Source organism: Coregonus lavaretus (genome assembly GCF_964263955.1).
Source record: "Coregonus lavaretus genome assembly, chromosome: 16".
Classification (NCBI taxonomy): Eukaryota; Metazoa; Chordata; class Actinopteri; order Salmoniformes; family Salmonidae; genus Coregonus; species Coregonus lavaretus.
The window spans coordinates 28,731,160-28,743,177 of record NC_140003.1 but is presented as its reverse complement, the minus strand read 5'-3'; the positions used below and the strand labels follow the sequence as shown (position 1 = coordinate 28,743,177).

The 12,018-nt window shown below is 43.0% G+C and overlaps 1 pseudogene across 1 annotated transcript in view; it reads left to right on the top strand.

Moving 5' to 3' along the window:
- The window catches only part of LOC311143777 (ceramide kinase-like protein), a 53,803-nt pseudogene extending 41,785 nt beyond the window's left edge, over positions 1 to 12,018 (top strand). The window contains exons 5-8 of the transcript in view: positions 2,015 to 2,089; positions 7,070 to 7,247; positions 7,695 to 7,758; positions 11,812 to 12,018. The product of the transcript in view is annotated as a ceramide kinase-like protein (transcript). The remainder of the gene's footprint in view (positions 1 to 2,014; positions 2,090 to 7,069; positions 7,248 to 7,694; positions 7,759 to 11,811) is intronic.

Here is a 12,018-nt window from a genome sequence, read left to right as displayed (position 1 = left end):
AAGACTCGAGGCTGTAATCGCTGCCAAAGGTGCTTCAACAAGGTACTGAGTAAATGGTCTGAATACTTATGTAAATGTGATATTTAAGTTTTTTATATTTGATAAATTAGCAAAAATATATACAAAACAGTTTTTACTTTGTAATTATATGGTATTGTGTGTAGATTGATGAGAGAAAAACACATTTTAATAGATTTTTGAATAAGGCTGTATCCTAACAAAATGTGGAAAAAGTCAAGGGGTCGGAATACTTTCAGAGGGATTATAACGGACAAAAGCATTCCATGCAATGGGGTAAAGAAGAGATGAATCACACTATGCAAATGAGAGTTAATATGCGTAATATGTCATTACAATGCTTACCCCTAAGCATCTAAACATTTTGAAATGTCTTAGTCCAATCAACATATTGAATGAAAATATAACCCACTTGCAATTGAATGTCTTGTCTTAATACAATTAACGGTAATTGTAGCAATGAATATCCAGATTACTATAAAATAAATCGTATCATTGGGAACAACTTTGTTACAGTAACAGTGTAATAGTAGCAGTGAACTGGAAGGTCAGAGGTCAGCACTATATAATATCTATCGGTAGCCAAGCTGTCTGAGCATCACCCCTGTCTGAGCATAGTCCCGTGTAGCTCAGTTGGTAGAGCATGGTGTTTGCAACGCCAGGGTTGTGGGTTCAATACCCACGGTGGGCCAGTATGAAAAAATAAGAAATGTATGCACTCACTAACTGTAAGTCGCTCTGGATAAGAGCGTCTGCTAAATGACTACAAATGTAAAAATGTGCTCGGTGCTGTTCAGGCCTCCACTGCATTTCATAGGAGAGGAGGAACAAGTCAATCCCTCACCCAGCAACTCACCCACCCAGCCTGTCCTATCTGTCTGTACTGCACTCCTTTACAGACATCAGTTCTCATATCCTGTTAATCTGAGCAAACAACATGACAGATAGCAGCTTGAAAGGAAATGCCTACTCACCTAGTGACAGAGACAACCTGCTCTCTCTTTCTCTCTCTGCTATCTTTCTCTCTCTTTTTCTTTATCTGTCTCTCTGCTCTCCTCTCTCTCTCCCTCTCAATTCAATTTCAATTCAATTTAAGGGCTTTATTGGCATGGGAAACGTGTGTTAACATTGCCAAAGCAAGTGAAGTAGATAGTAAACAAAAGTGAAATAAACAATAAATATTAACAGTAAACATTACACTCAGAAGTTTCAAAAGAATAAAGACATTTCAAATGTCATATTATGTATATATACAGTGTTGTAACAATGTGCAAATAGTTAAAGTACAAATGGGAAAATAAATAAACATAAATATGGGTTGTATTTACAATGGTGTTTGTTCTTCACTCTCTCTCTCACTCTCTCTCTCTGTATAAACAGTAAATCTCTGTCTCTCTTTCTCTCGTTTCTCTTTCTATCGCTCTCTCTCTCTTTGTCTCTTTGTCTCTAGCTTTGTCTTTATCTCTCTGTATATACAGTAAATCTCTCTCTCTCTTCTCTCTCTCTCTCTCTCTCTCTCTCTCTCTCTCTCTCTCTCTCTCTCTCTCTCTCTCTCTCTCTCTCTCCGTCCTGTGTGTTTGTCTATGTCTATAATTAGTACAAACACACAGACACCTGTTCTATCCTGGCCACCACTGCCAGCAAGGTAAACTCGGCCTAATTGGCACCAGACAATATTAAGTTTAATTAATTAATTATTAACCCTAGCTACCTCATCTACAAATAGTGGGATACATTGTGTTTGCATAGACTTCCTCGTCTTTTGTATCATTGAGAATCGTGATAGCTTGCTACATTCAGATGGCTTACTTCTGCAATAATTATGCTCAGACATAGGTTTGTTAAATAGGAGAATTGATAGGAGAATGAGTGAATGCAAATAGCAGAAATACCTGGATGGTGGAGACATTTCCCATTTGAGAACTACTTATTGTTTGATGACTATATCATTTGTATGGCATTCCACTGATGTTGTTCTGCATCTCTTTTTCTCCAGGCTCCACTGACATGGTGGCGTGTTCTGTCCATGGCATACGGCACCCTGTCACCGCTGCAATGCACATCATCATGGGTACGTTCTCATGTTCTCCTGTATTATCCCATTTAAGATGTAGACATCACTACAATGCTATTGATAATAAAGCTGCTTCATAACACAGAGACCTTGAGCAATGGAAAAGGGATCTAATATGCAGTGCCTTCGGAAAGTATTCAAACCCTTGACTTTTTCCACATTCTGTTAGGTTACAGCCTTATTCAAACATTTATTAAATAGTTGTTTTCCCTTATCAATCAGCACACAATACCCCATAATGACAAAGCAAAAACTGGTTTGTAGAAATGTTTGCTAATTTATTAAAAATACAAAAACTGAAATATCACATTTACATAAGTATTCAGACCCTTTACTCAGTACTTTGTTGAATCACCTTTGGCAGCAATTACAGCCTTGAGTCTTCTTGGGTATGAAGCTACAAGCTTGGCACTCCTGTATTTGGGGAGTTTCTCCCATTCTTCTCTGCAGATCCTCTCAAGCTCTGTCAGGTTGGATGGGGAGCATTGCTGCACAGCTATTTTCAGGTCTCCCCAGAGATGTTCGATCGGGTTCAAGTCTGGGCTCTGGCTGGGCCACTCAAGGACATTCAGAGACTTGTCCTGAAGCCACTCCTGCTTTGTCTTGGCTGTGTGCTTAGGGTCGTTGTCCTGTTGGAAGGTGAACCTTCGCCCCAGTCTGAGGTCCTGAGCACTGGAGCAGGTTTTCATCAAGGATCTCTCTGTACTTTGCTCCGTTCATCTTTGCCATGATCCTGACTAGTCTCCCAGTCCCTGCCGCTGAAAAATATCCCCACAGCATGATGCTGCCACCACCATGCTTCACCGAAGGGATGGTGCCAGGTTTCCTCCAGACGGGATGCTTGGCATTCAGGCCAAAGAGTTCAATCTTGGTTTCATCAGACCAGAGAATCTTGTTTCTCATGGTCTGAGAGTCTTTAGGTGCCTTTTGGCAAACTCCAAGCGGGCTGTCATGTGCCTTTTACTGAGGAGTGGCTTCCGTCTGGCCACTCTACCATAAAGGCCTAATTGGTGGAGTGCTGCAGAGATGGTTGTCCTTCTGGAAGGTTCTCCCATCTCCACAGAGGAACTCCATAGCTCTGTCAGAGTGACCATTGGGTTCTTGGTCACCTCCCTGTCCAAGGCCCTTCTCCCCCGATTGCTCAGTTTGGCTGGGCGGCCAGCTCTAGAAAGAGTCTTTGGTTCCAAACTTCTTCCATTTAAGAATGATGGAGGCCACTGTGTTCTTGGGGACCTTCAATGCTGCAGAAATGTTTTGGTACCCTTACCCAGATCTGTGCCTTGACACAATCCTGTTTCGGAGCTCTACGGACAATTCCTTTGACCTCATGGCTTGGTTTTTGCTCTGACATGCACTGTCAACTGTGGAACCTTACATAGACAGGCGTGTGCCTTTCCAAATCATGTCCATTCAATTGAATTTACCACAGGTGGACTCATCTCAAGGATGATCAATGGAAACCGGATGCACCTGAGCTCAATTTCGAGTCTCATAGCAAAGGGTATGAATACTTATAAGGTATTTCTGTTTTTAGTTTTTAACAAATTTGCAAACATTTCTAAAAACCTGTTTTCACTTTGTCATAATGGGGCATTGTGTGTAGATTGATGAGGAAATTGTTTTATTAATCAATTTTAGAATAAGGCTGTAACATAGCAAAATGTGGAAAAAGTCAAGGGGTCTGAATACTTTCCGAATGGCACTGTAGCTCAAATATACACTGAGTGGATTAATATGTAAATGGTATGCAGATTTACTTTACAATTGGACCATGTTGTGTGTGTGTGTCTGCGTGCGTACACATAGGTATGGGTTTCAATAGTATATGGGTCTCCTTCGCCACAATAGAATGGTTGGTGAGGAACTAGCGGTTGGTGCAATCTGGTGCTGAAAGTCCTTAATTAGCTCCATCGCTGCCATTGTGGGATGTGGGAGGCCCTGAGCAGAGCTGCTGGTATTGTTTTCTGACTACTAGATCTGGTTAACAGGCCCCCTGGAAGAATGAACAGTCCCTGGAGAACAAGGGGGAAGGGCTGTCATCCTGTCCCTCACATGTTCTCTATTTTCTCTCACGCCGTAGATAGGGCTTTCTCACACTCGCTGAGTCTCTTGTGACAGACTGTTAACATAAATGTTAACAATTCTACTAGCTGGCTTGGGCGGGTGATATTTGGTTCTGGTGTTCGGAGATTACAAACCTTAGCATACATCCGTCTTTATGTATGTCTGTCTGTCTGTCTGTCTGTCTCTCTGTCTCTGTCTCTGTCCGTCTGTCTGTATGTCTCTCTCTCTCTCTCTCTCTCTCTCTCTCTCTGTCTGTCTGTCTGTCTGTCTCTCTCTCTGTCTGTCTGTGTGTCTGAGGAGGAGGATGGAAGTTCCTGGTAATGAAATGTCTCGTATGTTGTGTTGGCGGTGCTGTGTGAGCCTCTCCTGGGCTTAGCCTGACAGGCAAGAGGATTGGGCTGTGACGAGATTACAGAAAGTAGCAGGGCTCACTGGAAAACATGCCACACAAAATATCATTTGTAGATTTCTCCTGTAGTGCTTAAGGTAGAGAACTCTCCAACGTGATAGAAAAATAGAAAATAATCTGAAATATTTTGCCCTTTTTTTTATGGACATTCAAACAATACGTTTCTTGCATTAGCTGCATCCCTGTTATAAATGCAGTATAATGTATACTAAAATCAGTTAGAAATGTTATGAAAAAATAACATCTATCCCATGCAGAAAATTGTACAGTACAAAGTGTAATCCTATTGAAACAATCACGCATGGTACAATAGACTTCTATTATTAAACAAATGTTGACCTCAACTACACGAGATAACCCTAGTCTTCAGTAAATCCTCTCTGTTTTACGTTATAGGCCATATGGTGCTGTAATCCATAGCTCTAACACTGAGCTAGGTGGGACTTCTAGCAACATCTATAGACCATGCAGTTCAGTCAGTCCAGTTCTGTCAGCGGTTATGTTGATAGATGATTGGTATTGTGTTCAGATTCCTCTACACAGAATAGCATTCACACTTTATTCTGAATAACCAATATGGAGGAGAATCAGATAATTAAATTATGAACAGATTGTCTCCCTGTCTAAGCATCTTATTCAGGGAATGCAAACTAACAACATTTCCTAAGTTTAAGTTTTGTCATGTCTGAATTGCGCCTGATTAGAAACAAGTCCTCCCTACGATTTCATCGTGGGGGACAATAACGATGTGAAAATAGAAATAAGAAAGCAATAAGCGAAAGAAAAAGGACAGAGCCCTCCACACGACCTCTCCAATCAGTCTTGCAAGAGAGGGAGCTTGGTGACAGCTTGGTTATAAGTAAGTTCTGTCTCATATGGCTGCTGGGTGTATCACTAACCATGGTCAAAAAAGGTAACATTAAACATGTACTCCCCCACGAATGATGCAGCGCCCCCCTTGGGCTTTTCAGTTTAATTTTGTAAATTACAAATTTCTATGGTTAGATGCATCATTCACCCAAGTTTCATAAAGATTGGGCAGTGGTGTCTGATATATTGCTTGTGACTAACATATGTACAGTTGATTACTATAGCGCCCCCCTTGGGCCAATCAATGTAATTTTGTAAATGCCGGATCTCTATGGCAAGACGCATCATTCACCCTAGTTTTGTCAAAATTGGGCCAGTGGTGTCGGAGATATCGCGTGGGTTAGCTAGACTCATATCCCTGAGCATGTGTGCCACATTTCAGCACCCTAAGTCAAACAGATCAAGAAATATAAACATGTGCCCGTTATAGCACCACCGTGTGGTCAATATGAATGTTCTTGCGTATGTTGAGTCGGCAGTGTTTGCAACACGTGTACCAAATTGTGTTATAATACGAATATCCTTTACTGATTTATATGCATTTATGTTCCAGACCACATCCACGTGAATGTTTGTTGGTCAATAGCAGCCATGTTGTTTTACTTACTAGTCTGGAAATATTGCGCTGAGAGACCTTTATCCATAGATGTCACATATCAAGTTTCGTGTAGATCGGTAATTCGGTGCTAGAACAGTAGCGTTTTTCAGAAAATTCTAAATGGAGGAAAATCCATCATGGCGGACCTTATGGGTCCCTGAGGCAAATGTCTTCCTTGTGAGGAGAGGGACCTATGTAACACATTTCATGACTTTAGGTCAAAGTTTGCATTTTCAATTTCTTGTTATAGTGCCACCATCTGGCCAATCAGTGTAATTTTGTAAATGCCGGATCTCTATGGCAAGACGCATCATTCACCTAAGTTTAATCAAAATCGGGCCAGTTCTGTCTGAGATATTGCGTGTGACTAACGAACGTATGAACGAATGTACAGATGGAGACAGATCCATAGATCCACAGTTCCCTGCCCGATTTCATCGTGGGGGACAATTAACACACAGACAAAATGTTTGGGTTAGAAGCAAAATAATCGAAACAACAACACAGAACACCTGATACGAACAAGGCGTGGAAATGCTTGTTAACGACTGGCCGATATAGGGCTTGTTCGTTTTCTAATTAAGCAATATTTATGCATGTGAATAAGGCCAACTGGCAGGATGTTTTAAACCTTCATGAATATTCATGAGATATGGGGTCAGGAGCCATATATTATATGGGCGAGACAGAAAGAGGTCAGGAATGTGTATAGGCCAATAGGATGGGACCTGTGACTCTACCATCAGAAGCCTATATTGCCACAAGAGCAATGACAATGACCATGGCATAGTTTGATATATTGGAAGTTATTAACCAGAGGTTAATAATTGGCCATTTTGTTGCTGGACTAAATGTAGGCCATACATGTACTGGTTCTATCTCTATATCTGACAGAGAACCCATCACCGAGTAGAAGCATGTCATTCAAGCTGCAGCATCAAGATGCCAACTTCAAACAGTACATTCATCGATATCTGTGATATCTATTCTTCTTCTCTCTTCCCTCCCTTTGTCTCCTGTCTGTGTTTCTCTCCAGGTCATCATCAGGAGGTAGATGTGTGTAGTTTCAGTTCTCTGGGTCGCCTCCTGCGTTTGGGCTTCTCTGCCGTGTTTGGTTTTGGTGGGCGGATGCTGGCCATGGCAGAAAGGCATCGCTGGATGCCACCTGGGCAGAGACGGGAGTTTGCTGTGATCAAAACGCTAGCAAACCTCAAGTAAGACAGTCTCTCTCTAGAGCCCTAAAACTCAACTCTGGACCTCGAAGCCAGTTCCACTGCATTTTTTCATTGTTCCCCTCTAATCAGGGACTTACTTAGACCTAGGACATCAGGTGGGTGCAATTCATTATCAAGTAGAACAGAAAACCAGCAAGCTCTGCACCTCGTAGGGTAAGGGTTGAATACACCTGCTCTAGAGAGTCACACACACGCACACGCACACACACACACGTTCCCTCATAAAGTCTGGCCTAAGCCTCCAGGGAAAGAGACTTGCCTGCCTGTTCTCAAAGCTAGGGTTTCCTTTTGAACAGTCTCTTTATCACACATGAATCTGTCTCTAGAGAACCATCCTTCCTCTTCTCCAATCCAGCCATCTAAAGTCTGCTCTCTTCTCCCTCTCCATCTTCCTCTCCCTCTCTATCTTGGTATGTCTGATTACAGGCCTGAAGACTGTGAATTATCCTATCTTCCTGTGAAGAAAGTCCAGACTGAGATGCTGGATCTAGTAAAGTAAGTGACAGAAGTCTGTCTGATTATAAAATCTGTACTCCACGTTTGGTAGTAATTAGCTGTGTGAATTTGATTTGAAACAGGCCTCTGTGGGCTTAATTGATCATTGGAAGGAAACCAAAATGCCTCCGATGTAGCAGATCAACCGACTAAATATGTGGGGGGAGAATCTCACAAAGAATGACAAAAGACAAAATGATGCATTTGAAAATAAATAGCTTATTATTTTTTTTAAATTCAGAACTGAGTCCTTGAAAGATGACAACGACATAGGTGAGTCTGTCATGGATGATGTTTATCAATGTGAACTTTTCTATATCTTATCTCTTATAGTGTGACTCTGTCCATCACTGAAACCCCACCCCCCTCCTTGGTCTTCTCTAGAAGAGCAAGAGTTGTGGATGACCAACCAGGGTCTGTTCTTCAACGTCAGAATCATGGCCATCCCCTGTCTCTAACACCAGGTATATGGGTCTCTCTTAAAACAATCAACTCCTGCATGTGTGAGTACAATACATGAATACAAACCTGCATCCATGCCTACATGTGCTGGAGGGCATGCAAGCCTGCATCTGTGCCTAGTATATGTGTGTTGTTGACTGAGCATTGCGCAATGTGCATGACCTACGTCCTGGACCAGTGATAATGGCATGGGGTTACCAAACTGCCATGCTGTGCCGTGTTATGCCGGGAAGGCCTGCCTGCTCCAAGACCTCTCCATCTCGGTGTCCCCCTCCCAGAGTGCAAAGAACCTTGGCGTGACCCTGGACAACACCCTGTCGTTCTCTGCAAATATCAAAGCAGTGACTCGCTCCTGCAGGTTCATGCTCTACAACATCCGTAGAGTACGACCCTACCTCACACAGGAAGCGGCGAAGGTCCTAATCCAGGCACTTGTTGACTTACGTCTGGACTTCTGCAACTCGCTGTTGGCTGGGCTCCCTGTTTGTGCCATCAAACCCCTGCAACTTATCCAGAACACTGCAGCCCACCTGGTGTTCAACCTTCCCAAGTTCTCCCATGTCATCCCACTCCTCCGAACACTCCATTGGCGTCCAGTCGAAGCTTGCATCCACTACAAGACCATGGTGCTTGCCTACGGAACAGCAAGATAAATTGCCCCTCCTTACCTTCAGGCTATGCTCAAAACCTACACCCCAACCTGAGCACTCTCTTCTGCCACCTCTGGTCTCTTGGCCCTCCCACCCCTATGGGAGGGCAGCTCCCACTCAGCCCAGTCCAAGCTCTTCTCTATCGTGGCACCACATTGGTGGAACCAGCTTCCCCCTGAAGCTAGAACAGCAGAGTCCCTGCCCATCTTCCTAAAACATCTGACACCCTACCTCTTCAAAGAGTATCTTAAATAATCCCACATCACCCCCCCTCGAACCCCCTCCGATACTTGCACTTGACTTTTTTTTCTCCTTTTGTTTCTTACTAGCTCTGACTTTGCCTATAGCTACTTTATTGAGAAAAAAATAACTTACTCTGACTGTGATATGTGGTTGTCCCACCTAGCTATCTTAAGATGAATGCACTAACTGTAAGTTGCTCTGGATAAGAGTGTCTGCTAAATGACTAAAATGTACATGTAAAATGTGTTCAGTGTGTGTGAGTAAATAAAGCCCATGAGTGCACTGGGTCAGTGTTTCTGTAGTATCTTAGTAGACATGGAACCCAGCCTCCCTGCCCGGCCTGGTTATCCCCCAAGTAGGGGGAGGAGGTCACTCCCGGTGGGGGTCGGTACCATACATGGGACATACTAGCCAGTTCCAGGTAAACCGATGAGATTGGGATCAGTCTTTGGATCAGACTACCGAGGTCAAAGGCTTCTAACTGGACTAATGAGCACATAACAACTCTGATTTAAGGGAGTGCCAGAACTTAATTAAAGAGCATGACAAAGCTTATTAAAGGGAGTGTCAGAGAGGGAGGACATAAAGACAAGAGCATCTGTGGGCACTGCAGGAACAGGCCTCCTAGGTGGCTCAGCCTGCCCAAATGGCATCCTATTCCCTATATAGTGCACTACTACATAGTGAATTATATAGGGAATAGGGTTTCATTTGAGACACCAGTCTGAGTCTGGCTACAGTAATGATATAGCATGTAGTAGAGCAACAGGCCTCACACAGTGCAGTGGAACCACACTGCGTATTATAGCATCATCAACCTTAACTACACAAGACAGGAACAGTAGGAGTATTTGTAAATATAGTATGGTTGATGTTGACACATTTACAATAACACATAATGTGGTACTAATGAAGTTGGAACTAATGTATACTGCTCTCTGTTCTGTTCCTGACATTATCTACTTGTCTTCATGGTGACAAATTAGGAAAAATATAGGATATGTTGCTTTATCAACCTGCTTGGATTGAATTGGCCACAGTGATGTACTGAACATATTAACCCATTTCTCTCTCTCTCTCTCTCTCTCTCTCTCTCTCTCTCTCTCTCTCTCTCTCTCTCTCTCTCTCTCTGTCTCTCTCTCTGTCTCTCTCTCTGTCTCTCTCTCTCTCCTCTCTCTCTCTTCTCTCTCTCTCTCTCTCTCTCTCTCTCTCTCTCTCTCTCTCTCTCTCTCTCTCTCTCTCTCTCTCTCTCTCTCTCTCTCTCTCTCTCTCTCTCTCTCTGTGTATGTTTTTTGTGTGTTTTTTTTCACCTTTATTTAACCAGGTAAGCCAGTTGAGAACAAGTTCTCATTTACAACTGCGACCTGGCCAAGATAAAGCAAAGCAGTGCGATAAAAACAACAACATAGAGTTACATATGGGGTAAAAAAACATAAAGTCAAAAAAATACAACAGAAAATATATATACAGTGTGTGCAAATGTAGCAAGTTATGGAGGTAAGGCAATAAATAGGCTATAGTGCAAAATAATTACAATTAGAATTAACAGGAGAGTGTGTGTGTGTGTAAGATTGAACAATGGAAGCATGGCCCTGATCGCAGCAGGAAACACTTCCAGGTCAGAGTTCATCAAACACCTGAAGAGATACAACAAGTGTAAACAATCAGGTGAGGTCACCAGGGCAGACCTTCCTTCCTCACACACACACGCACGCATACACACACGCACGCACACACACACACACACACACATAAACACATGTAAACAGTAAACACACATGTAAACACAAACACAAACACACACACACACAGAGAGAGAGAGAGAGAGAGAGAGAGAGGAAATCCCGCTGTCACTAATGGAGTTAGCTTCCCTGCGAGCTTAAGCGGAATTAGCATACTGTCAAGTCAAATTAATCACTGATTGTCAAATTTCCCTAAAACACTTTTCAGGCTAATACAGATTAGTCCATTTAAGAGCCCAGCAGCCCGCCTGTCCTGTTTTCCATCCAACGCAATCTAATCTAAGCCTGTTTGTTAACCTACATTCTAAATATACAGTTGGCTGTATACAGGGTGATGCTACTCTGTGACTGGGCAGGCAGGGATCACTCACGGTGTGTGGGAGTCTACTGTACCTGAGAGGATATCTTTTATTTTATCTGACTTCTATTGAACGATTTCTGGGAAACAGAGTCTGAAAAACAACTAATGAAAAACACATTTACATCCTACAAAGCTGATGGGGAGTCAGAATACATAAGCCAAACAATGTGAGTTGTGGTAGGAAATGTGCCACTATCATGTATACACACCTGTACTCCATGTACTCCCTGTATACTTCATAGACAAAAGATAGGTGTTGTCATTCATATGTACTACATTCATGTTTCCACTGGCTTAACTGGTTTAAACTTTTGTCCAGGACCAGATGTAACCTTGGTGACCAGAGTCATATAATGGTGTCATTGCTGTTTAGGGAATAGTGTTGTTGGGGACATGTATTCACCCTGTGCACCATCATTGCCCCCTAGTGGTTGTAGTTAGAAACGACTGAGACGATGGTCTTGTTTCCTCAGCCCTTCCTTCCTCTATTCCTCACCTCCCTCTCAAAACTTATTGGAGGTCCTAGAGAGGGGTGTTGGATCCTCCTTGTGTACAACTGGACAATAAAGTAATCTCCTCCTCCCCCCCAGTTCAGTATCTCCTTTGTGGAGACACACACGGTGCGGGCTGTGAGGCTTCGCCCCCGCTCTCAGTGCAGCTGGTCTGACGATGTCTGCGAGGACAACGGAGAGTGTGAATCTAAGAACACACCCATAATCTCCTCCGAGGATACAGCTCTTGGTCTTGACCTAGCCCAAAGCACCACAGCACCTACACTGATAAACCTCATACGTTAG